The sequence below is a fragment of the Magnolia sinica genome, chromosome 11 (assembly GCF_029962835.1).
Source record: "Magnolia sinica isolate HGM2019 chromosome 11, MsV1, whole genome shotgun sequence".
Taxonomy (NCBI): domain Eukaryota; kingdom Viridiplantae; phylum Streptophyta; class Magnoliopsida; order Magnoliales; family Magnoliaceae; genus Magnolia; species Magnolia sinica.
Genome location: NC_080583.1, coordinates 41,218,688 through 41,243,898, shown reverse-complemented (window position 1 = coordinate 41,243,898; position 25,211 = coordinate 41,218,688).

The following is a 25,211-nucleotide window of genomic DNA, read 5'->3' as shown; positions in this document are numbered from 1 at the left end:
CGAGGCTTACGAGATGGAGCCTGACTTTTATGACGACGAGGAGGAGTTCTCCTACATGCAACTCTCTGGCGGGTCTATGTAGACTTGGAGTTGCGTCGTCGAGATTACAAGGATATGGATTTGACGACCATTACATTTCTTTATTTTATAAATTTTGAAACTATACTTGTAATTATTTAACCCGGTGACATGTTCATACTCTGGGGACTTACAACTACTTATGTGCTTTATATATTTATCACAGTCTTCCGCTTGCACAATCTAATTGTCTCTGGAGTATAATATGCTAATTTAGTGTAATCCCATTCATGTTTAATGCACTAATATGGACAACATTTAATCATCATAATATGGACAACATTTAATCATCATTATCCATGTTACATAAGTGATGTAACGGATCTCGGGAGTTGAGCCTTCACTCGACCCTTAAAATTCGGGGCATTACAAGTTGGTATCAGATCATGATTTAGATTAAACTGGACATGAGTTATGGTAACACGATGCACACTGATGTACTTTGACTTAGGTGGGGGTGATAAAAGGTAGAAATAATCGTAGGACTCTAAGTTTTGCCGACGGGGGAAACTGACCGTTGAAATATGACCCGTATACATCCGTGATCATGTCAGATGATCCCAATTCCTTTATGGACTATCAATTAACGAGTTTAGATGATGATTTTGCATATTCCACACTCAAATGACCTAGAAAGCGTGAATATACGTGAAATGGACTCCGAAAGCGTCTCAAATGGACTTGAGAGCCCAAATAGCCCAAATCAGGGGGAACCAAAGTGGTCCCCATGCATTTTCGGCACCCTGGGAGGGGGATGCCATCACCCCTAGGGCTAGCCATTGCCCAAGGGTCCAGCGGACCGCGATGGCATCGCGCTTACCACGAGGCCTCGCGGTCCAGGTCCAGTGGGCCAGGCGGGCTGCGGCGAGCCAACATTGTGCACTCGTGTGGGGGCCACAAAATTATGTGGGACATCTATTTGGCCCTTTTTGCTTCATTTTAACCTCCCACCTAGCTTTTACACCCTACAAACCTCTCAATAATCTCACTTTTCTTCTCAAATCTCCCTACCATTCTCATATCTTCTTCTTCTTCTTCATTACATACCCACCCTCCATCATATTCCTCAAACCCATCTCATACAACTCCCCCTTTTCCCTATTTCCTACCTATTTGAGCACAAATCCTACACCTTTGTGTCTCATAACACACAAGCCTCACAATCCACAATATTCTTAAGCTTTTCTGACTTTCATGGCTCTTTTTGAGCTAGTGGCTGCGATCTTCTCTCTCTCTCTCCACACTTCTTTCCCTCATGAGAAAGAAGAGGGCTTCCACAGATGAAGCTGGGCCTAGCCGACCAACTCATCCAAGGAAGAAATCGGGCGCCGAAGTAAGTACAAGTACCGCACGAGAGTAGAGGACGAAGTGGGATCTCAATCTCCAAATTCTGCTCGAAAGGGCCCTACCATCGGGCGTTGCACATGGTATGTTCTAGGGTCATAGAGTTCTCTATGAAGCACACATGGACGAAAAGCTATTTGGGTTATATCCGGTGATGGACCTCCTATTGAACACCAGATGGGGTCCCATATTTGAAGGCAAGTCACGTACATGTGAGAGCACGGTCTGAACCTTCTACGCCCACATATGGGACCCATTGCTGGAGCCTCTATACTTCACTATTCCTGTGGGAAGGCGAGAAGCTTCAGTTGAAGTTGGTGTGATAGCTCGGATTATGGGGATGGAGCGTGGTGAGGTTCATGCTAGCGAGAAGAATCTCAAGAGTGTGAGTGAAAGAGATCGTCGTACGGGATTTCTTTGCGGCTGACTGATCCACTGGAATCGAGGTAATTGCCTCTCAGTGACCAAGATGAGTCATGTCTTTCGCCTACTCCACCACATATTCATACACAATGTGTTTCCTAGGTGGAGCAATCACTTTGAATGCACGTGTTGCTGAACTCTCGAGCAAGCTTGCCTATGAGTCGCCAAATGGGAGTGAAATATCTCCCCTACTGACTTGACATGGAGCTTATGCCGATCCACTACATTAATGACACTATGCTCAACAACATGGGAATTGGCCCTCGACGATGTTAAGCCCGACTTGATGAGAGTGGGGATGAGACGGGAAGTGAAGAGGAAGAAAGTGATGAAGAAGAGGACAGAAATGAAATAGAGGAAGGAAGTGAGGAAGAGGGAGAACAGGAAGAGGAAGAAGAGGAGGCCCAGGACTCTGATGAGGGCTCTCCACCTACTACAGATGAGCACCACCATGATTGGGCTGCTGTAGAAGCTCCCCTGGCTCAGATTGAGGAGAGCTAATCGCCCTGAGACAGGAGGTCAGAGAGACCCAGGCCAAAGTGAAGCAAGGGCTTGAAGAGAACAAGGCCTACATGAAACAAAAATTCAAAAAGATGTCCCACACTCTGAAGACCCTCCTGTGCTGCATGCAAGACAAGGGTGCTCGTTCTCCCTTGCCAGAGTCAGATGACTAGTCATATGTTGTAGTCGTCTTTCGGTTTTCTTTGTTTTCTTGCTTTTTATGTTATAGCCTTGATAAGCTTAGTAGTATGGTGGCATTGTTAGTGTGTTTTAGTGCTTAAAGCTTTATTTAAATTAGCTCACATGCATCTTCTATCATGATCCATGTAAGACTACACCTCATGCATTGTGACAATTTTAGTTAAATGAAATACATAAAGCTTCTTTTGTTATGGAATACTTGAGAAATTGAGTGTTGTTATGCTAAATCTCACGCATGTTGCACCCTATGTTGTATACAGGGAATGCCCCCTAAGAACACTCGAAGCACTGCACATCTCGCACTTGGCAGATCGATTGACGGGGCACATCCCCTAAGCAATAGCCATACATGTTACGCCCCGAACTCGGAAATCGGGCTCACAAAATTTCCGATCACCAAATCCAGCACCGACAACCTCCGTAGTACCCCATTCTTGGCTCTAGGCACCCATACACCAGGTTCCGATCTTGGGATGCTACAAGGAGGATTTCTAATGAGCATAACTAAGCATAACCCACGAACAATAACCACAAGAACGCCATCACAAGATCTATTATGATCAAAAGCTTTAAATACAAAGCATATAAAGGGAAATACAAGATAATGCAAATAACGAAAACTCCAAAAGCTCGGCCTGGCCAATAGTCTAAGTGAGCATAAGAAACCTCACTATCCACCTGGCCAATAGTCTACCAATACCTATCCGGTACGTCGATAGCGGACCCATTCACGAGCTGGTCAAACTCAGCCTAGTATTGCCCCCTACCCTCGGACGAGTAAGGCCACACCCCTTTCCAACCGACCATGACACATTGGGAGACGCGACTTCCTGGTATTCGGCCCTCGTGCGCTCATATATCCACTCGGTCTTGACGTTGGAGTCATCCTCTGGTACCATCGGGTTTAGGAATTTTCACCCAGGGACATCTATGGTGCCCCGATGCTTAGTAACAATATTTTCGGTATCCAATCCAGCCACCCACGATGTGTTTGTGGAGGGTATGGCCCTTATGTCACTAGGGCATACAGTAATCAAAATCACTCTAATGCAAGTGCATGAATCATACTATCAGACATGCAATAATCCCGCGCATACCGAGGGCTTATGTGGGGTAGCTCCGCCTATCAGGGAGCCCATAAACGATCTGCCCGAAGGCATATGCTATGATCAGTCACTTCTCATATCAGGCTCAGTCACTTCTCATATCAGGCATACATATGATGCGTATGATCATGAATCATGGATCTATACTATACATGTTACGTGGTGATGGGCTCTGATCAAAATGAAGATGGGCCTACATGGCCTATATGCTACAGGTATGGGCCTATTAATGGGCCCTGGGGAGAGAGAGACAATGTGGACATTTAACCAACATCATCCTTACAATGTGGACATCAAACCATCATTGCTCCCAAGGTATAGCCCGCTATAAAATCAATACATATACCATGGTGAAATCACACTACAATGTGCCTTATGTACGTCCTATTGGGCCTTGACCCATGGGCCTCATACATGGGTCTCATATATATATATATATTAAGGTGGGCCTCAACGACGGGCCACAAATGCATCAAGATGGGCCTAGTTATATGGGCCTTGCATACATCATAATGGGCCTCATAATATGGGCCTTATACAAATCAAAGCGGGCCTTGTATATATTAAGGTGGGCCTCGACGGATAGCCCACAAACACACCAAGATGGGCTTTATCACATGGCCTTAAAATATCCTCTAAAATGGTTGGACTGTTAGGATGAAACATATGCATCATGGTAGGTCCCATAGGGATGGAAGGCATAGATAAATCACATACTTCATGGTGGAGGTCCACACTGATGAAAGGTGTGGACATAATTCATACACAAGTGGGTCCCAAGTAGGACCCACCATAATGTTTATTTCCCACCTAACCTAGGGTCCACTGAAATGTTTATTTTCCACCCAACCTAGGGCCTAACATAATGTTTATTTTCCAACCAACTTAGGGCCCAACATAATGTTTATTTTACAACCAACTGTTCATAAGGTCACGTGGACCAGGGTAGGGCCCACTAATATTTATTTATCATCCAATCTATTCATAAGGTCACGTGGACCAGGGTAGGGCCCACTGTACTGTTTATTTGCATCCAATCTGTTCATAAGGTCACATGGACCTGGGGGCCCACGGTGATGTTCATTGCCATCCAAACTATTCATATGGTCACGTGGACCAGGGGGCCCACGCTGATGTTTTTTTCACCAGCCAACCTGTTGATAGGGCCACGTAGACAAGGATTCCACCTGATGTGGTTCACAAATCTAGCCCACCAATTATGTGTGTCCCACTTGGCTGAGGGTTCAGACCAAGTTTCAGCCGCATCCAAATTTCAGGTAGGCCCCACTAAGTGATTTTTTATGTTTTAGGCATGTCTTCACATGATTTTAAATGGTGTGGCCCACCTGAGTTCCGTATACGGTTGATTTTTGGGGTGGCCTCCCAGTCTGAGGGAACCCATCAAATGCATGGTGTTGATGTTCGAAATGCATCAAGATGGGGCCCATAGCTGGGGTCATGGGGGCTAGCCCGTCTGTCCGCTTGCCCACTAACAGCGGCAGCAGCAGGTGCTGCTGCCTTCCTTTCTGCTTTTTTTTAAAAAACCTTAAATCTGATGGTTTTTATAGGTGGGGCCTACCTCAGACAAATCCATCCCAGCCATTGTTCCCTGTGGAGCGCCAGGGAGTATATTAATGGTAAGAACATTGTTTCCTATACCATGGCCTGCCAGGAAACCAGATTGAGTTCATTTTTCGGCTTAACGCCTAAAATGAGCTAGGGAATGGAATGGATGGCTTGGATTATATGTATACATCAAGGTGGGGCCTACATGAGCGGCCCACCCCAAAAGCACCTTTCCCCCTTTTTTTGTGTTAGCTTGTAAGTACACACCCTGCCAGTACACGCACTCCATGCAGCCACGCCTGTCCTCACGTCTAGCGTCTCTGGATGCTGGACGGCATGGATGTACTCAGCATCATGGTGGGCCCCACATGTACGTGGCCCACCTGCATGCATATAAATATATAATATATATCTTATATTATATATATACAATATATATTATATTATATATATCATAAATATATTATATATAATATATATAAAGAAAGGTGTATTGGGTCCATCTAAATAGTGGATGGTGTGGATCATCACCTGCAATAGGGTGGGCCACACCGTCTGATGTTGATGGACGGGGTAGATATAACACATATTGGTAAGATCCACACCATCACAATGAAAAGAGAGAGAGAGTGAGAGAAATAAAGAGAAATAGAGAGAGATCGGTGGAGTGGAGGGACCCTGCCATTATGGGCCCCTCTTTAATCACATACACATATATCAAGTGGGTCCCATCATAAGTGGGCCTTTAATGGAAATTAATGGTGGATCACCCACCTCTAGGCTTCCTCCTTGCTCCCTTAACCTTCTATGCTCCTTGCCTTGCCTTTTGATTGAGGTTGATGGACTTTTGATGGTGAGGATGAGAGTTGAGAGGGTGGGCCACACTTGATTTTTTGGGAAAACTTGGGAATGCTTGGACGTGTGAAGCTTTAAGTTGCTTAGGAGATTTGAAAAATGAGAAAGAGAGTGAGATGATGGGAGTGATATGGATGGGTGAGGTGTGATGAGTGATGGGTGGAGTGATGGGTTGTAAGAAAGGGATGGGTGGAGAGAGAGAGAGTTGACTTTAGGTTGCTTGTGTAAGAGAGAGGTAAGGATAGGGTATGGGTTGCTTGTACTTGACTTGATGTGAGATGTATACTTAATTGATGGGATTGATTGATTGATTGATGAGACATGTTGTAGAGATTTTCTAGAAATTTACACACGCGACGTTTTCCTCGAAATGAACGTGGGCCCACGTCTTCTAGCCTGGGTATTGGTTTACTGCGTGAGTCGTGGAGTTGGAACCGTGGCGACGGTGCAGTCGCTGAGATACAAGTTTCAGTTCGAGCTGACTATGGTATGCAGGACTCGCCTTAGGATTACGCACAATCATCGGATACGGTGCGAAGGTTGCCAAAATTTGACCGGAAGGACCGCGAAAGCCAAAGGAACGGTACAGACTAGGACATGGGTCTTACAATATAGACCCTAGTTTGGGCCTGGACTATGCCGGATTCTCAGCCAGCCACTAGCCCCACAAATGGGCCAACACCTTTTGCACCACCGGTTTCAGAACAGAACTGTATGTCTTCATTAGCGCCACACATGCCTCAGGCGGTTCCTCCTCCTGATAGGTTGGAGCAGATGATGCTCCTTATGCAGCAGTAATAGTAGATTTGAACCACCATCGCTAGGTTCGTTACCCAAAACATAAATGTGATTCTGCCTGCACCACCTGTGCACCCTGCTGGAAACTTGAATGCTGGCAGCTTATTTAAGTGATTCCAACGCTTCTGACCTCTCACTTTTGTGGGTGCTCACAGACCTGAGGAGGCTAATCTCTAAGATGATGAAGCCACTGCATTGTACTGAGGCAGAGTAGGTTGAGTTGGTCACATATATATTTGAGAAGGAAGCTAGTCTCTAGTGGGACAACATCCTTCAGACCATTCCCAAGGGGTATGTGTGGACATGGGATGTTTTTGAGAGCCCCTTCCAAGGAAAATATTTCCCCCTTACCTACCATAATGAGAAGGACAGTGAATTCCTTCACCTCCGTCAGGGAGGAATGACTGTGGCCAAGTACAAGAATAAGTTCACGGAGCTGGCCATATACGCTCCCTTGATATTAACAGACGAGCCGATGAGAATGTGGTGATTTTCTGAGGGTCTACAGCCTAAGATACGTATGAAGATGTGTTGCGCTAGCATTCTCAACTATGCTAAGCTAGTGAACATGTCTCTACGAGCTAAACAGGATGGGGACGGACTCTCCCATACACGCGTACCCATGGGTCTGAGGCCTCGACCAGATTTGTTGAGCAGACTGTTCCTTGGTAAGAGGCCATGATCAGATTCGCCTCCTCAGCTTACGGCTCCACCGACCCAGCTGAGGCAATCAGATCTGTGGTGCACCTACTGCAAAAGGTCGGGCTATGCAGATACTTACTGCTTCACCAAGATGAGGGATAACGGCTTCTCGCCGCCTCAGAAGATCTATCGCCGGCTTCCTCAAGCTATCTCGGCTCCACCTCTACATTCAGTACCACTAGCACAACCTTTTTATAGGCCTAATGTACCTTGTAGTAGGCCGCCTCAACGACCTATGGTATTGTAGCCACATCGTCCTCAACAAGCTCGTGTGCACTCACTTGTAACTGAGGCGTCCGAGATAGCAATTGCAGCACCATTAGCTTTTGAAGTCGTGACACATATCTAAGGTACACCAGTCTTGCTATTGGTGGACACTGGGTCCACTATCTCGATAATATCATGCACGGTAGTCAAGCGACTAGTGTTGGAAACTACTCCTATGAAGGGGGTGAGAATCCTTACCACCACAGGGACCTTTTCAGACATTACCAAGATTTGTAAGGATTGCTTGATAGACTTAGGAAGTAGAACAGTACTTGTTGACCTGATTGTCGCCCCACTATATCATTACGACATCATCCTTGGTATGGATTGGCTCACCGAGATGAAGGCAGAGATCAATTGCGATACCAAATTGGTGACATCCTGTGCACCTGAGGGCACGACCTTTAATTTTATAGTTCAGGTCAGTTGGCCCTATCACATTAGTTGTTATGTTACCTTGGAAGAGAATATCGATGGTCCAGCACTTGTGAACACGCTAGTAGTTCAGGATTTCATGGACGTCTTTAGAAAGATACATGGATTACCTCCTCAGCGCAAGATTAAATTTACCATTGATCTAGTGCCTGGTGCGACCTGCATATCTCTACCGACATATCGCATGCCTCCATGTGAGATGAAGGAACTGAGGAGATAGATCGATGATCTGTTAGATGCAGGCTTCATACGATCGAGGGTATCTCCTTAGGGAGCACCTGTGTTGTTTGTGAAGAAGAAGGATGGATCACTGCAATTGTGTATTGATTATCGCAGGTTGAACCAAGTGACGGTGAAGAACAAGTATCATTTGCTTAGGATAGATGATTTGTTCGATCAGTTGAAAGGGGCACAATATTTTTCAAAGATCGACTTACAGTCGGGGTATCACCAATTGCGTGTCAGGGATGAGGACGTGCAGAAGATAACATTCAGAACCAGGTTTAGGCACTGTGAGTTCCTTGTAATGTCGTTTGGACTCACAAACACACCGGCCATGTTCATGGACCTTATGAACTAGGTGTTTCGACCGTATCTATACCGATTCGTCATCGTATTTATAGATGACATCCTGATATACTGCAAGAGTCGAAAAGATCACGAGGAGTACCTGTGAGCAGTCTTTGATACTCTCAGTACAAGAAGTGTGATTTCTAGAGAGAAGTCAAATTCCTGGGACATGTGTTATTTAAGGAAGGAATAGCTATGGACCTTGTTGAGGTGACCATAGTTCAGGACTAGGAGCAGCTCGGTTCGGTTACTAAAGTGAGGAGTTTCCTTGGCCTGGCAGGTTACTATCGTCGATTCATTAGGGACTTTTCCAAGATAGCTAGACCGTTGTCTCAGCTCACTCGGAAAGATCTTAAGTTTGCCTGGAATGGGAAGACAGAAGCAGCCTTTCAAGAACTGAAGGACAAGTTGACATCTCCACCTGTGCTAATATTACCAGAGCAGGGTGCTAAATATACGATATACACTGACGCATCTCGTGTTAGTTTGGGTTGTGTTCTGATGCAGAAGGACAAAATGATTGCTTATGCCTTGCGACAGTTGAGGAAGCATGAGAAAAACTACCCTACGCACGACCTAGAGTTAATGGCCGTCATCTTTGCATTAAAGCTCTAGAGACATTACCTCTATGGAGAGGAGTTCAAGCTCTTTTGAGACCATAAGAGCCTCAGGTACATATTCACGCAAAGAGACCTGAATATGAGGCAATGACGATGGATGAAAACCTTGAAAGACTTCAAGTTTAAGGTCTCCTACTATCCTAGCAAGGCCAACCTTGTGGCAGATGCATTGAGCCATAAGAAGATGATAGCATTTGCAGCTTCGCTGATGATAGAGGAATGGAACATAGTCGAATTTGTGTGAGATTTTGAGCAAAAGCTTATGGTAGAGGAGCTGTTCGAGAGCGTCGCACATATTCATGTACAGCCACTTATTGATGACCGAATCATTGTGGCTCAGAAGGAAGAGGAAGGCTTGATAGAGTTGAGAAAGCGAGCTAGTGATGATGAAGACTCGGAATGGAGAGTTGGCACGGATAGGGGTTTACGCTAACATGGCCGCCTATGCATCCCAAATCTTCATGACTTGAGAAAGGAAGTTCTCGAAGCTGCTCACAATTTGAAGATGGTGATGTATCCTGGTAGTACAAAGATGTATCGAGATATGAAGCGTTCGTACCGGTGAGACAACATGAAGGTCCACATAGCAGACTATGTATCCCGTTGTCTCACATGCCAGCAGGTCAAGGCTGAACATCGCAGATCTCTTGGTTTACTTCAACCCATGCCTATAGCTGAATGGAAATGAGATTTCATCTCTATGGATTTCATCTCAGGGTTACCGAAGATGAGGAAGGGACATGACTCCAGTTGGGTGATTGTGGACCGATTGACCAAGTCAGCTCATTTCCTCCCGATTAGAGTCTTAAACTCAGCAGACGATTTAGCTAGGCTGTACATTAAGGAGATAGTACGTCTGCATGGAGTGCTTATGGAGATTATGTCGAATCGAGACACGCGATTCACATCTATCTTCTGGACTCACATCTAGGAAGCAATGGGTGTGGAACTAAAGTTCAATACCGCATTCTACTCATAGAAGGATGAGCAGATGAAACGGGTGAATCAGGTGTTAGAAGATATGTTACGGGCATGTGTGCTTGATTTCAAAGACAGTTGGGATGACTGTCTTCCCTATGCTGAGTTCGCTTATAACAACAGCTTTCAAGCAAGTATTGGCATGGCTCCCTACAAGGCATTGTATGGGTGCCCATGTCGAGCACTGCAATGCTGGGCAGAGGTTGGCGAGAAGAGTTTGATTGGCCCAGAGTTAGTACAAGTGACCTCAGAGAAGATCGACATTATTAAGCATTGACTTCTTGCAGCACACAGTAGATAGAAGAGCTACGTTGATACGAGAGGGTGACAACTAGAGTTGGATGTCAGGGACCATATGTTTCTTAAGGTTTCCCCCATGAAGGGAGTCCTTCGATTTGGCAAGAAGGGGAAACTCACGCCTTGATTTATTGGTCCGTTCTAGATTTTAAACTGAGTGGGTGTGGTAGCATACTGCCTTGCTTTGCCCACACCACTTGCAGGCATGCACAACGTATTTCATATATCGATGCTAAGGAAATAAATTTCTGATCCTTCTCACATTATCAGATGGGAGCAGGTACAGTTGAGTGAAGATGCTACTTATGTACTACGACCGATGCATATTCTAAACAGGAAGGAATAGGTGCTGCGCAGTAAAGTGATTCCACTTGTGAAGGTACTGTGGACAAACCACACTGAGTTAGAAGCTACTTGGGAAACAAAAGCCGAGGTCTGTAAGAACTACACTCAGATTCTAGAGGAGTACGAAAAGGTACTAATTTCGACGTCTCGAAAAAATCCACACAAAGACCCGAGTACCACCTCAGGCAAAAATCGCCAAGGATCAAATTATGTAGAAATTAGATGAAAATTAATTAAGTATTAAACTAAATTAATTAGTAGATTAGCTTGAGCCGCTTTCTATATGAACTGCAAGACCCAAAACCAGTAGAATCGTTAACTCTACATTACCTAAAAACCTAGGAGAAATCTCAAAACCCAGTTGCTCTTGGGAGCACATTGAAACTCCATATCAGACCTGGACCGTGCGCCGAAAGTCTGATGACCATGAAACTATAAGGTTATGACCATCTTACTAGGCTTGACAACCATCGTGAGAATTGAGTCCAAATAGTATCCACAAACACACAACTTGAGCCCGTAGCGAAGTGTGTGAGAAACGTGAATATCTTTAGAAAATAAACTCAAACTTAAGTGATTTGGGCCGTTCACTTGCAGGCCAAATTTAAGGTTTCAGACCGTCAGATTCTAACTCAACTACACCTTTGGATCAGGAAAATTTTCCTACACATGATAGTGTACTTATGGCCCTGATCGAATGACGATAGTCATTGAACTGAAACTGGTCCTCCATAGTCGATCCATAAATCCGATCAGACCAAAATCTTAACTTGACATAAATCCATTGTCAGGGAACTTTCTCCAGACTATATGCAGTTAATGGACCTCCAGATGAGCTCCATTGGCCCGAAACAGATGCCTTTTGGCTATATCCTAAGTATACCGTGGCCTTGGGGCCATTGACATCACTTCTGGGCCTATATAATGCCCTAAACCTACCCCTCTCTTATTTCATACGAATTCTCTAACCCTAGGAGAGAGAAGATGGAAAAGAGGAGGAAAGAGTGAGGAGAAGAGAGAGAGAGAGAGGGAGATCGTTGCTGGGATTCACCCCCACGACTCCACGTACTGAATCACCTCCCCACCATCGCTACACCGGTGATTCCAGATATGATTTGGGTAAGAAATCGTAACCTAATCTCGTTCTTGGAATCCAAATAGAGGAATTAGTGAAATAGCTAACCTATTTCAATGTTTAGGTAGCCGTTGTGCCGTAGACAAAGACGTAGTATACGAACCAAGTTCGTAACGAGTAAACTGATGAAAGGTGCGGACTATAAACGTTTAGGTTATGGTTTGCAAGGCTTTCAATGTCAGTTAATGATTTATGATTGACTTGATTGCTGTCACATGTACTTAGATGCGATGTTTTCTGTGTATTATACATATATGAACTATGCTGAATATAATACATTCCATGTGTTTATTGAAATGTTTGAATGAATATGGAATTATAATTTATACTTGTCATGATTATTGATTGAGAATACATGATTGTTGTATGTGTGACAACTCCTTTGTGAAAGGATTTGCTATAATATATGTTATAACTAATTTATTATATGTATGTTGATATGTGTAGTCTAAGTGTTTGATAAAATGTTTAAATTAGAAGTTGCTTGTTGAAATGTATTTAATAAGGGCGTTGAGATAGGATTCTCAATTACCGTATCTATAGTTATAGTTTCCTTCATGTAACCTATCTCGCTACTACGTGATTTATGGATGAAATGCCTATGTATGATAACATGTGCATTATGTGTTTGTTAAAATGCTCAAATGAGATTTATATTTGAATTAGTTGTCACATGTTGTTTTGACTATCACATATGAATGCCTATTGTATTTGAGTATGATTGAGACTAATACGTAGTCCAGGCAATCGTTAACGGTTTACGATCAGTGGTCGAACTAGTTTCACCATAACGGATATGTTCGATGAATCCGATTCATACGGTGATTATCGACAGTGGTTAGGCCACGAGGAGTGCATATGCGCTCCATGTCGATTAATTTAACGTATGCTTGTACCAGTCGAACTTGTCAAGTAACCTGATTGGCCTAATGTATGTTCACCATGTATGAATGATACTGCTTAAATCTAAGGTACTACTTACCAGTGAAAAGCCCGTTTAACCTTGGTACCATGATCCACTAAGACACATGAGCTGGGTATGGTGGTATGAGACACTGTGGTCGACCTGTCGGCCTACGCTGAGGTAACGAGCCTCCCCGTAGTGTCCATTGAGCAACCCAAACTCGTGAGCCAAATACGGTGGTATGGGACACTGCATTCGAGCTGTCGGCCTACGCTAAGGTGATGAGCCTTTTCGTAGTGACCCCGAGTATAAACTAGGCCTACGCTGAGGTGACGAGCCTCTCTGTAGTGACCTGAACTTGTCTATCCATTGCTTTTCAATCAGGGGTGATGTTACCCTATAACTTGCTTATCATATGTGATTAACTAGGATTAACGACCCTAGATGGATCATTGTTTGGGTAAATGATATAAAGGAAGGTATTTTAACTTCTCGAATTTGCTGTATGAATAAGCCTAATTAAATATTGGTTAACACGACCATGCATCGCATTTTATGTGCTTTGGCGAGGAAGCACACATGTCTGGAGTGGTGCATGCGCGATCGTGAGATGATATCGCTGAGGGAGTGCAGGCGAGGGCATATATCATTATCGTATACCATTCTTGCATTAACAAGAGTACTTAGGATATGATTGTTGAATTGCCTTATCATTACTGCTTGACTGAATTGATAATATGTTAAGTTTTTCCTTATAGCTCCACTGAGTTGATCACTCACTCCCACTTTGAGACGATGTTTTAAAACACCAACCAGACTCTGTTGTGGCTATAGGTGATGGCGAGGCTTACGAGATGGAGCCTGAATTTTATGACGATGAGGAGGAGTTCTCCTACATGCAACTCTTTGGCAGGTCTATGTAGACCTGGAGTTGCGTCGTCAGGATTACAGGGATATGGATTAGACAACCATTACATTTTATCATTTTGTAAATTTTAAAACTATACATGTAATTATTTAGCCCGGTGACATGTTCATACTCTAGGGACTTACAACCACTTATGTGCTTTATATATTTATCACAGTCTTCTGCTTGTATAATCTAATTGTCTCTGGAGTATGATATGCTGATTTAGTGTAATCTCATTCAAGTTTAATGCACTAATACGGACAACATTTAATCATCATTGTCTATGTTGCATAAGTAATGCAACGGATCTCAGGAGTTGAGCCTTCACTCAACCCTCGAAATTCGGGGCGTTACATGAATGTTATAATAATTTAGTTTATTTCCTTTGCCTTATTCTCAGTTTGAGTTTTTAATACTTACAAACATTTTAGACATCAGGTTGTCCTATAATAAACCTTGGTTTTTGGTGAAAGGTTGTCCTTAAAAGTCAGTTTGTATCAACCTCTCAAGGCTAGTGCATTTGAGGTTACTATTTAATTCTGTTATCTGTCTTTGTATTCCGCATTTATTTTTATTTAGCATAATCCTATTCACTCCCCTCCCCCCTTTAGGACTGAGTGCTCGACCTTTCCAAGTGGTATCAGAGCCTAATAGCTCATTCATTTGGATTCATTTCTTGAGCTAACCAATCTCGAGCAATTGATATGTCAAATTTTGATGGCCTCTCAATTACTAGGCATCCACCTTTTGATGGCTCCAATTATGCTTATTGGAAAGCTATAATGAGGATCTTTTTGAGGTCCATCGATGAGAAAGTGTGGTAAGCCACAATGATTAAATGGAACCCACTCACGTCTGAAGTTCTAGGCACTGATGGAACTAAGTCTATTAAAGTTACACCTTATTATTCATTGACCACTCTTCAGAAAAATTAGAGTAGTGCCAATGTCAAAGCTTTAAATGCAATCACTTGTACACTCTCGCCAGATGAATTTAAAAGAATTATATCTTGTGATACTGCAAAGAAAACCTGGGATATCTTAGAAATGACACACGAGGGTCTGACTATCATAAAAAGTCAAAACTTCAAATCTTCACTACTAGGTTTGAGGAAATACGTATGGAAGAAAGTGAAACATTCATGGACTTTTATACTAAATGAATGACATAGTCAACTCAATGTGGGGTCTTGGAGATAACATCCCAGAAAGTAAAGTTTGTGCTAAGATATTGCGCTCATTACTTGAAAGGTTCAATTCAAAGGTGACTACCATTCATGAACTTCATGGCATGGATAATATGAGGGTTGAAGAGCTTATTGGTTCTTTATAAACCTATGAGTTGAATTTCAAGGCTCTTAAAGGTAAGTCCATAACCCTTAAGTCATCTAAATGTATTTCTCAAGATAATACTAGTAATTCTGATTGTAAAAAGTCAGAGGATGATATGACACTATTAGCTAAGTAGTTTTATAAAATTTTCAAAAGCAAAAAGAGAGTTGATTTCCAAAACCCTTTGAGAAGAAAAAGAGTAAATCTAAAAATTGAAAATATCTTAAAGACAACCAATGCTTTAACTGCCGTGAATAAGGGCATTTGACAAACAAGTGTCCAAAGAAGAAAGGTATGTTGGCCACATGAGATGAATCATCTTGCTCTGAAGCTTCTTCTGAGTCAGATGATTCTAAACCCGAATCTTCTAATGAGGTCAAGGCCTTAATGACTCTAGCCAGAGTCACTTCCTCAGATAGTTGTGATTCAACTTATGATGACAATCAGAGGAGTGACTCTGAAAACGATGAAGATTTACAAGATGCTTATAATGCCCTATACAGGGAAAGTTGTAAGATAGTTGTAAAACTTAAACTTCAAAAAGAAAAGTTTTTATAAGTTAAAGGAGGATTTTGAAAACTTAGTTTTAGAAAAATCACATCTTTTTGATTGTTTTGAAAAGACAAAATGTGATTTAGATTTTAAAATGTCCCAAGTTGAAAATTTAAAATTAGAAAATGAAAAACTAAAATAGAAGTCTCTTCTCTCTTGAGTTTAAAGGATACTTGGAGGTATGCCCAGGGTGATCCTGAAACTACTTAGCTACTAAAGGAGCTACTGTGGATCTACTAAAGGAGCTTCTAAAATCTAACTCTAATGGTAGAATGTATAACAACTATAAGCACAGAAAAACCAAAAGTGCTCCAAAACCCAAAATGGTAATGAAATGGGTCCCTAAAGTTACTTGTCTGGTTGTCCACACTGCTTTCAAGACTTCGAGTCAATCAAAGTGGTACCTAGACAGTGGTTGCTCTGGACGCATGATAGGTAACGAAGATTTGTTGACCAACTTCAAAGATATGACTGATGGTTTAGTCACATTTGTTGATGGTATCAATTGTAGAATAATTGATAAAGGTATGGTTCAACTCTTCAATCTTCCTCCTTTTGAGAATATTTTGTTTTTAGAAGGTCTTAAACATAATCTCTTAAGCATTTCTCAAATATGCGATAATAAACATAGTGTAAAATTCACTAATCGAGGATGTGAGATTTCTAATGAGAAAGGTTCTGTGATATTGACCGGTCGCAGAACATCTAAGATTGCTATATAGTTAGTGACTCTAGCTCATCTAAATTATCGTGTTACATGGTCCAAACCAATGAGACCGAATTATGGTATAAACGCCTTGGGCATGTACACTACCGAAATCTATATAGACTAAGCAAAAGTGAGTTAATAAGACGTCTACCTAAATTAAAGAAAATGGATAAAATTTGCGGCGAATGTCAACTCAAAAAATAAACTAGGAGTAGTCATAAGAAAGTGACTTCTCCATATGGATCTCGTTGGACCTACTAGAATGGAGAGTCGAGGTGGAAAGAAATATTTTCTGGTAATTGTGGATGACTTTACCAGATATACATCGGTAACTTTCATGAGAGAGAAGTATGAAACTCTTGATGAGGAGAAAAGGATACTCAAGCATATCCAAACTAAGAAGGAATCAAATGTTTCGAATTTGAAGTGACCATGGATCGAAATTTGATAATAGTAATTTTGAGAAGTTCTGTAGTGATCACGGGATATCACATGAATTCTATGCATGTAAGACACTTCAAAAAAAGGGGTTGTTGAAAGGAAAAATCATGTACTTCAAGAAATGGCCAATGTTATGTTAAATAGCATGAAATTGCCTAAAAAACTATGGGCTGAAGCTGTGAACACTACATGCTATAAAATAAACCATGTTTATACTAGAAAATCAAATGATAAGACTGCTTATGAACTATGTTTCAATAAGAAGCCCATAATTAAATACTTTCGAGTTTTTGGCAGCAAGTGCTATATTTTGTGTGACCATGAAAATTTAGGGAAGTTCGACATTAAAAGTGACGAAGGGATTTTTCTAGGGTATGCTCTAAATAATTGAGCGTATTGTGTTCTCAACAAGAGAATCGATGTTATTTAAGAGTCCATTAATATGGTTATAAATGATCACTTGAATACACCTATCTTTAGTTTAGAAGATGATGAAGTCTCTATATTTGATAAACCAGACTATTTATTCAGTCAAAATCACACGAAAATATGTGTGTTTTACTTTCTAAATTGAGCCGGCCAATGCAAAAGAAGCACTTATTGATGAAAACTGGATAGTAGCCATGTAAGATGAACTAAATCAATTTGTAAGGAATGATGTGTGGTATTTGGTTCCTAGACCTAATGATAAACATATAATTGGAACTAAGTGGATTTTAAAAAATAAATCTGATGAGTTAGGGAACAATATAAGAAACAAGGCAAGACTGGTTGTACAAGGGTACACTGAGATAGAAGCCATTGACTATGACCAAACTTTTTCCCCAGTAGCTCGTCTTGAATCTGTCACATTATTTATATCCATTGTTTGTTTCAAAAAGTTCAAAATCTATCAAATGAATATCAAGAGTGCTTTCTTGAATAGTGATTTACATGAGGAAGTTTATGTAGAACAACCTAAGGGTTTCGAAGACCCTAAACATACTGATCATGTTTATCGCTTGAAAAAGGCTCTCTATGGTTTAAAACAAGCACCTAAGGCATGGTATGGGAAGCTGACTAAGTTTTTACTAAGTCATAACTTTATAATGGGGAGTGTTGATAAAACACTGTTTGTAAAGAAACAAAATGATCACATACTCATAGTACAGATATATGTTGATGACATTATTTATGGTTCTACATGTTGTAACATGTCTACTGAGTTTGCACAATTGATGAAGTCCAAGTTTGAAATGAGCTTAGTTAGAGAACTAAACTATTTTTTAGGTTTACAAGTGAAACAACTTGAAGATGGGATTTTTATTTCTTAAACCAAGTATGCTCTAAACTTGGTGAAGAAGTTTTGTTTTGAGAGCGGCAAAAACTTTGATACTCCTATGAGTATGACCTTAAGCTCTCTAAAGATACAATAGGTAAAAGTGTAGATCCTAGGTTATATCATAGTGTGATTGATAACTTATTATATTTAACTGCGAGCCGACCTAATATATCATTCAACGTAGGTTATCTGTGCTAGATATCAATCAAATCCTAAGGAATCTCACCTGATTGCTATCAAGTGAATTATCAGATATGTTGTAAGTTCGGCCAATCTTAACCTTTGGTATCCACATGATACTAATGTCCAATTAGCTGGTTATACGGATGCTGACTGGGAATATAGATGACCGAAAGTCCACCAGCGGTGGATGTTTTTATGTTGAGAACTATTTAGTTTCATGGCATAGCAAGAAAAAAAGTTCCGTTTTACTATCCACAGCTGAAGCTGAATATATTGCAGCTGGAAATGCATACACTCAGCTTATGTGGATGAAAAGAATGCTAAATGACTATGGATTTGTACAAGATACTATGGTTCTTTATTGCGATAACTTTAGCACTATCAACATCTTTAAAAATCTCATCCAACATTCATGAACTAAGCATATTGACATTAGATATCATTACATTCGTGAATTAGTAGAAGATAAAATTATTTCATTGGATTATATTCAAACTAATAATCAACTTGCAGACATTTTCACTAAACCACTTGACAGAAATAGGTTCTCTAAGTTAAAATTGGATATTAGTATGTGTGATTTGATTTGATATTGTTGTGTCTGTTTGTACTATATTTTGTATATTTTTATTATTGCAAATTTTTTAATTTCAAAAATTAATAAAATTAAGAATTTTTGTGTCTGCATGACCAGTTGAGTAAATACTCAACTAGTCATGGAACGACCGATGGAGTATGTACTCGACCAGTTGAGATGTGCGGGTAGGGTGATTTTAATGTGGAAAAATCACTTTTTCTTCACTTTCTTCATCTTCTCCAACAGCCCCTTCTCTGATCGGTCGAAACCATCTCCGAATACAACTCGGTTAGTGCGTCATTTTCATTTTTATTTTAGATATAGGTTCCTTGCATCTCTATTTGCTTGATTCTAAAGTTTATTTCAAGATTTCTTATTGTTTCCTTGAATTTTTTGGGTAAAATCTGATTTAGGAGAAATCTATAAATCCTTCTTGCATTTTCTATTTTATCTTACAATGGAAAGTAGACATAAGAAGAAAACTACTCGTGGTCCTTCTTCTCGTTCCACACCTATTTCGATGTGCACTCTTCGATCACTCGAAGAAGTCCCAAAATATGTGTGGGATATTCGTCTCTGCAATGTCATCGTTGAATGAACCGTCAAGTCCAACCATCTGGTTCCTTTTAACATCATTCCCCTTCTTGTGGCTGTAGGATGGGATAACATACTGAATTAGGGCGGTCCGGCATAATGGTCTATTGCACAAGCCATGTATGCATATATCAGTGATTTTTTTATTAAAAATTTAACCTTCACTGCGATGTTTAGAGAAGGTAAATTTCTAGTAGATCGTCACTTAATTTCTAACTTAATGGATATCCCAGTTAATGATGAAGCGATTCTAATATCCACATTAGTTACAAAATTGAATAAATCTGAAAAACATCTTTTAACCAGAGATTTGTGCAACATGAACTTGAAATGGAATTCTGGGATTGCGCTCTGTGCCAACCATATGTTACCTAGATACAAAGTATTTCATCGTATCTTCATTTCCAATGTATACCCTAGATTTGGTAACAAGTCTGAATTAACCTCCTTCATGGTGCATATTCTTTATTCCGTTATTTCTAGAATTCAAGTGTGTCTTCCATCATTGATTTGCTATATTATAATCCAATTTCATCTTCATCCAGGGCATAACGATATTCCATTCGCTTATTTGATGACCACACTTGCTACTCACTGTCTTGTGGTCATGTCACCTAAAGAGGCTCTTATTTCTCATATTCCCTTCAACAACTCAAATATAAACAAGATGAATTTGAAGTTGGCTCCTGGTTAAATTAATAGGGATGCTGGAGGAGTTAGAGAAGAAGTTAGAGAGGAAGAGGCACTACCCACTAATGATATGAATATGGATGATTAGTTTGATGAGTTAGAATCTGATTCTAAGGCTGATCTTGATTTTCGGCCTTCTAATTTTGATGAGAGACTTAGAACCTTAGAAGAGAAGGTGGATGGTCTCCATATTCCCATGAAACACAATTCAAATATATGTGCAAATACCTTTGTCGCATAAACAAGGGATTACATCTAATTGACCCATCTATTCCTGCTCCATCTTCTGGTTCTGACTCAAAAAACCCGTCCTCAGTTCGGATTGCAGGCTGCAACTCGCCTGCATGAAGCCAGAATCACTTGTAATCGCCGGTCAGCCATACGGCAGTGAATTCGTTCCCGGGCCTTGTACACCCTGCCCGTCACACTATGGGAGCTGGCCATGCCCGAAGTCTTTTTGGTTATATTGGGCATGTACTAAATCTTAAACTTTACTTTTGCTTGGATAATCCTTGGACATGTTTTTTATTTGCTACTCTATGGACATGTTTATGATGATCTATATTTGTTGATGATTGAACATGATGTTATTCTACTAATTTTATCGCTTTCCTCAGACTCTTCTCTGTTATTTTTATTCATTACTCATCTTTGTATTTGTTTTTCTTTTGTTTGTCGTATTGTGACAAAAAGGGGGAGAAATGTGGTATGATTTGAATGGTATGATGATTGTTGGATTTGGATGTGGTTATAGAGAAATATAGAAGTGCATATTTTTCTTTGGATATGTATTTGTTTAATACAGGTACTCTACAAATCACCCTGCTTGGATTGAGTGGGAGTAATGGATTGAGGAGGAGTAGTAGTAACATTGTCTTATAAACTGGTGCATGATGCTTTAGTTGGTTTTGTCACAAATTTGATAAAGGGAGAGATTGTACATGCTATGTTGTAATTCTAGCACCTGGTATTGTCAAATTTTGTTGTGCTAAACCACTTGGAGTCTACAACTTGTTTTGATAAGATGGACTAATCACCTTCTAACATTTCAAGTCATCTTCAAGTCATCGTCAACTCTTTTACATCTTCAAGTTGAAGAACATTATCAAAGATCAAACACAAGCTCAAGTACAAGAATATAAGTTTTATCTCAAGTTCAAGGCTTAAGTTCAAGTTCATTATCACTATCTTAAGTCTCAAGAACACAAGCTCTAGCTCATGCTCAAGTTTAAGACTACAAGGTTAAGCTTCATGTACTTCACGATAAACGAGTTACGAAAGCGATCGATGTTTCGATGTTTCAAACTCATAAACAAGGTATAGATGACCCTAGATTGACCATAGGTTAGGTCATATTAACTTCATATTGAATTTGGGTTAATATATAAGTTTATAAGCTTTTCCTTAACTTTTTTAAGTCATTGCTCGACTAGTCTAGGCACTGGCTCTACCAGTTTAAGAAGTTTCTCGACCAGTCCAAGATTTGTTGAGAATTTTCAAAAAATTTTAGTTGTGGCTCAACCAGTCATGCACACTGCTCGACCAATCGAACAGGGCTTAACTTGAACTCCAGCAAGGTATTTTTACCCACATGACCAGTTGAGTGCTATGCTAGGCCAGTCGAGTAGGCCACTCGACTAGTCGAGTAACGAGTTTATCTTATCGCGCCAAAAATTTTGAAAATTAGTTGGTGCTTTGACCAGTCGAACGACCCTTAGACTAGTCGAGTGAACGAAATTTTTACTTATAAATAGAGGATGAATCTCTGAGTTTTTCATTCATTCCATGCCTAATCAAGCCATCACTCTAAGAGATAAGTTCCTGCAATTGTGAAGCTATTACTTATTCATTTTAGATTCTTTTATAGCTTTTTGTATTTGATTTTGAGATCTTTTTATTCAATTCTATTATATTAAAAAGGAAATTTTGATTTACCCTTTTGAGATTAAAATCAAATCAAGCTAGCCCAGGTTAATTTAATTTAAAAATCATTTAAACTTAGAACCCTTTCATTTGTGAGATGGGACATTGAACATCTTCGTCTACATCGAATTGGTTCTACTGGGCTACATCAGAAGAAGAATCTTCAGATAAGTATTATATTTCAATTTTCTATAATTTTGGTTTGTAAGATTCAACTAGGAAAATCTCTATTTGTGGTTTTGACTGAGATAACAAAAAAATCTCAGTGTGTGGGGTTTTTTTTAATTGTGATAGCCCATTTGAAAAACAATTGTGAAGGTTTTAAGGTGAACCTTAGAAAACCTTATTTCTTAATGAAAGCCAATATCCCATGGTGAGGATATTGGGAGTGGAGTAGTTGTGTGGTTGTTTGCAAACAGTTGGTGTACACACACAAACCACTGTAATTCCTGGTGTTTGGATGGTGGTGGTTGTGATGTATGTGTGGTGCTGAATGTTGTAATTTACTTTATGCGCTTGTGGTGAATGTTGTAATAATTTAGTTTATTTCATTCACCTCATTCTCAGTTTGAGTTTTTGATACTTATAAACGTTCTAGACATCAGGTGTCCTGGTTTTTGGTGAAAGATTGTCTTTAGAACTCAATTTGTATCAACCTCTCAAGACTAGTGCATTTGAGGTTTTTATTTAATTGTGATATCTGTCTTTGTATTCCACATTTATTTTTTATTTGGCATAGTCCTATTCACCCCCCCCCCCCCCCCCTCTAAGACTTAGTGCTCAGCCTTTTCAGTTTGAAACTTAAGTATTGATTCCAAACTTATCCCCTTTTGCTTCTTTTCCAGTTTTTTATTTTATATATGCGGTCAACTTTTATTCATCTTTTTTATTTTTTTCATTCTTTTTTAGTCTTTTCATTCTTTTTCATGACCTTTTTGTCGATCTCCTATTTTTTAACTGGTTCTTTATTTATTTATTTATTTTTATATTTTTAAGGTGGATAAAATTCTCTAGACTCGCTTCTCACCTTCTATCGATGATTCACGTACGAGTAAGTAAAACTCCTAGTATATCTTGAAAAGGCCCAGCTATATGTCCTAGAGGAGGGTGAATAGGACAATGCCAAATAAAACTTATAACAGCGGAATTAAAAAGAATATGATAGCCAAAATAAATCACAATGCAAGAAAGTAAAATAACCTCAAAATTCAGATCTTGAGAGGTTGATACAAATTTTATTCTAAGGACAACCTTACACCATAAAAATGGCAGGGCAACCTTGCTGGAACAACTTTTAAAGGAAATTGAATATCAAGCTGATAAAGGAATAGCAGAAAATAAATTCTAAACTATTACAAAATTCTCACAATGCTTGAATTAAAAAATTACAACATTCACCACCATACATAATCCCACAAAAGAATAATTAAAGATCAGAAGTATAAATCATTCAACCACAACACAAGGGATTATAGTGGTTCGCCTGTGTGTTCACCAACTATTAAACAACAGCCACACAGAATGCTACTCCACTCCTAATATCCTCACATAGGGGATATTAGCGTTCACTAGCAAAATAGGTTTTCCCAGGTTCACCCAAAACCTTTACAATTGTATCTTTGTCTGTGGGCTTACACAATTAAAAAACCCCACTTCTGAGTTTTCCTGGCTCTCCTCAGATAACCAATACAACAAGATTTTTCTGGCAAATCTTGAAAGAAACCAAAACAGAAAGGAATTTACAATTAAATGTAAAATACTTGATTATCTCCTTCGTTGTAGCCGCCCGGTAGAACCAAATCAGAGTAGATGATTGAATGTCCAAGTTCAATGTCTAGTACTCAATTACAATGGTTCTAATTCTAATAGATTTTAAATTAAACCAAATAGGGCTTGCCTTAATTGATTTTGATTCCAAAGAAAGGGAATAACAATTCCTCTTATCAAATTAGATTGGAATAGCAGAAACAAAATTAATTAAATAAAGCTAAGGAAAGAGAATATTAAATAAGCACACTTAGCTTAGATGGAGCACAGAATTATCTCTCAGAAGTTCAACGAAGATTGGCTTGAATGGATTAACTAATTTGATGATTTCTTCTGAGATTCATGCACTATTTATAGGTGAGCAGATCGCGTCTTCGACTGGTCTAGGGAGCTCTTAGACTAGTCGAAGCAATAATAGATATTTGAAAAATCAGGCGCAATAAGCTTTGACCGTTCTACGACTGGTCGAAGGTCTCCTTCGACTGGTCGTAGGTCACCTTCGACTGGTTGAAGGTCTCCTTCAACTGGTCGAAGAACCTGAAAAACATAGCTGGATTTTGAGTCGAAGATTTTCGACTGGTCGAAGATGCAGTCGACACTGTTCCTTCGACTGGTCAAACAGATTCCTGGACTAGTCGAAGCCTAATAGATTTTATCTGAAATTTGTAACAAACTCACGACTAATCGAGGAATTTCTTAGACTGGTCGAAGCAACTCTAGGACTAGTTGAAGAAGGCCTAGGACTAGTCGAAGAACAGACCAAACTTATGTAAAATAAACATTCGATTTATGTACCCAAAGTGACCTACTTCCAAGGTCAACCTAAGGTCAGTCAAACCTCAACCATGAAGTAAGGACATTGAAACATTAGGAACTAGTGACCTTGAAGTATGAGCCTTGAAGTCTTGATGTAGTTCAATCTTGAAATCTTGATGTAGCTCAATCTTGAAAGTGTCTTGAGTTCTTTACAAACTGCCTTGTACTCTTCTTGAAGTCTTGCAGCTTGAGTCTTGTCTTGTGAGCAGTTCTTGCATTCAAGATTGATCCTTGTACTTGTGAGCTTTGCTTGTTGTGAGCTTAGCTTGTTT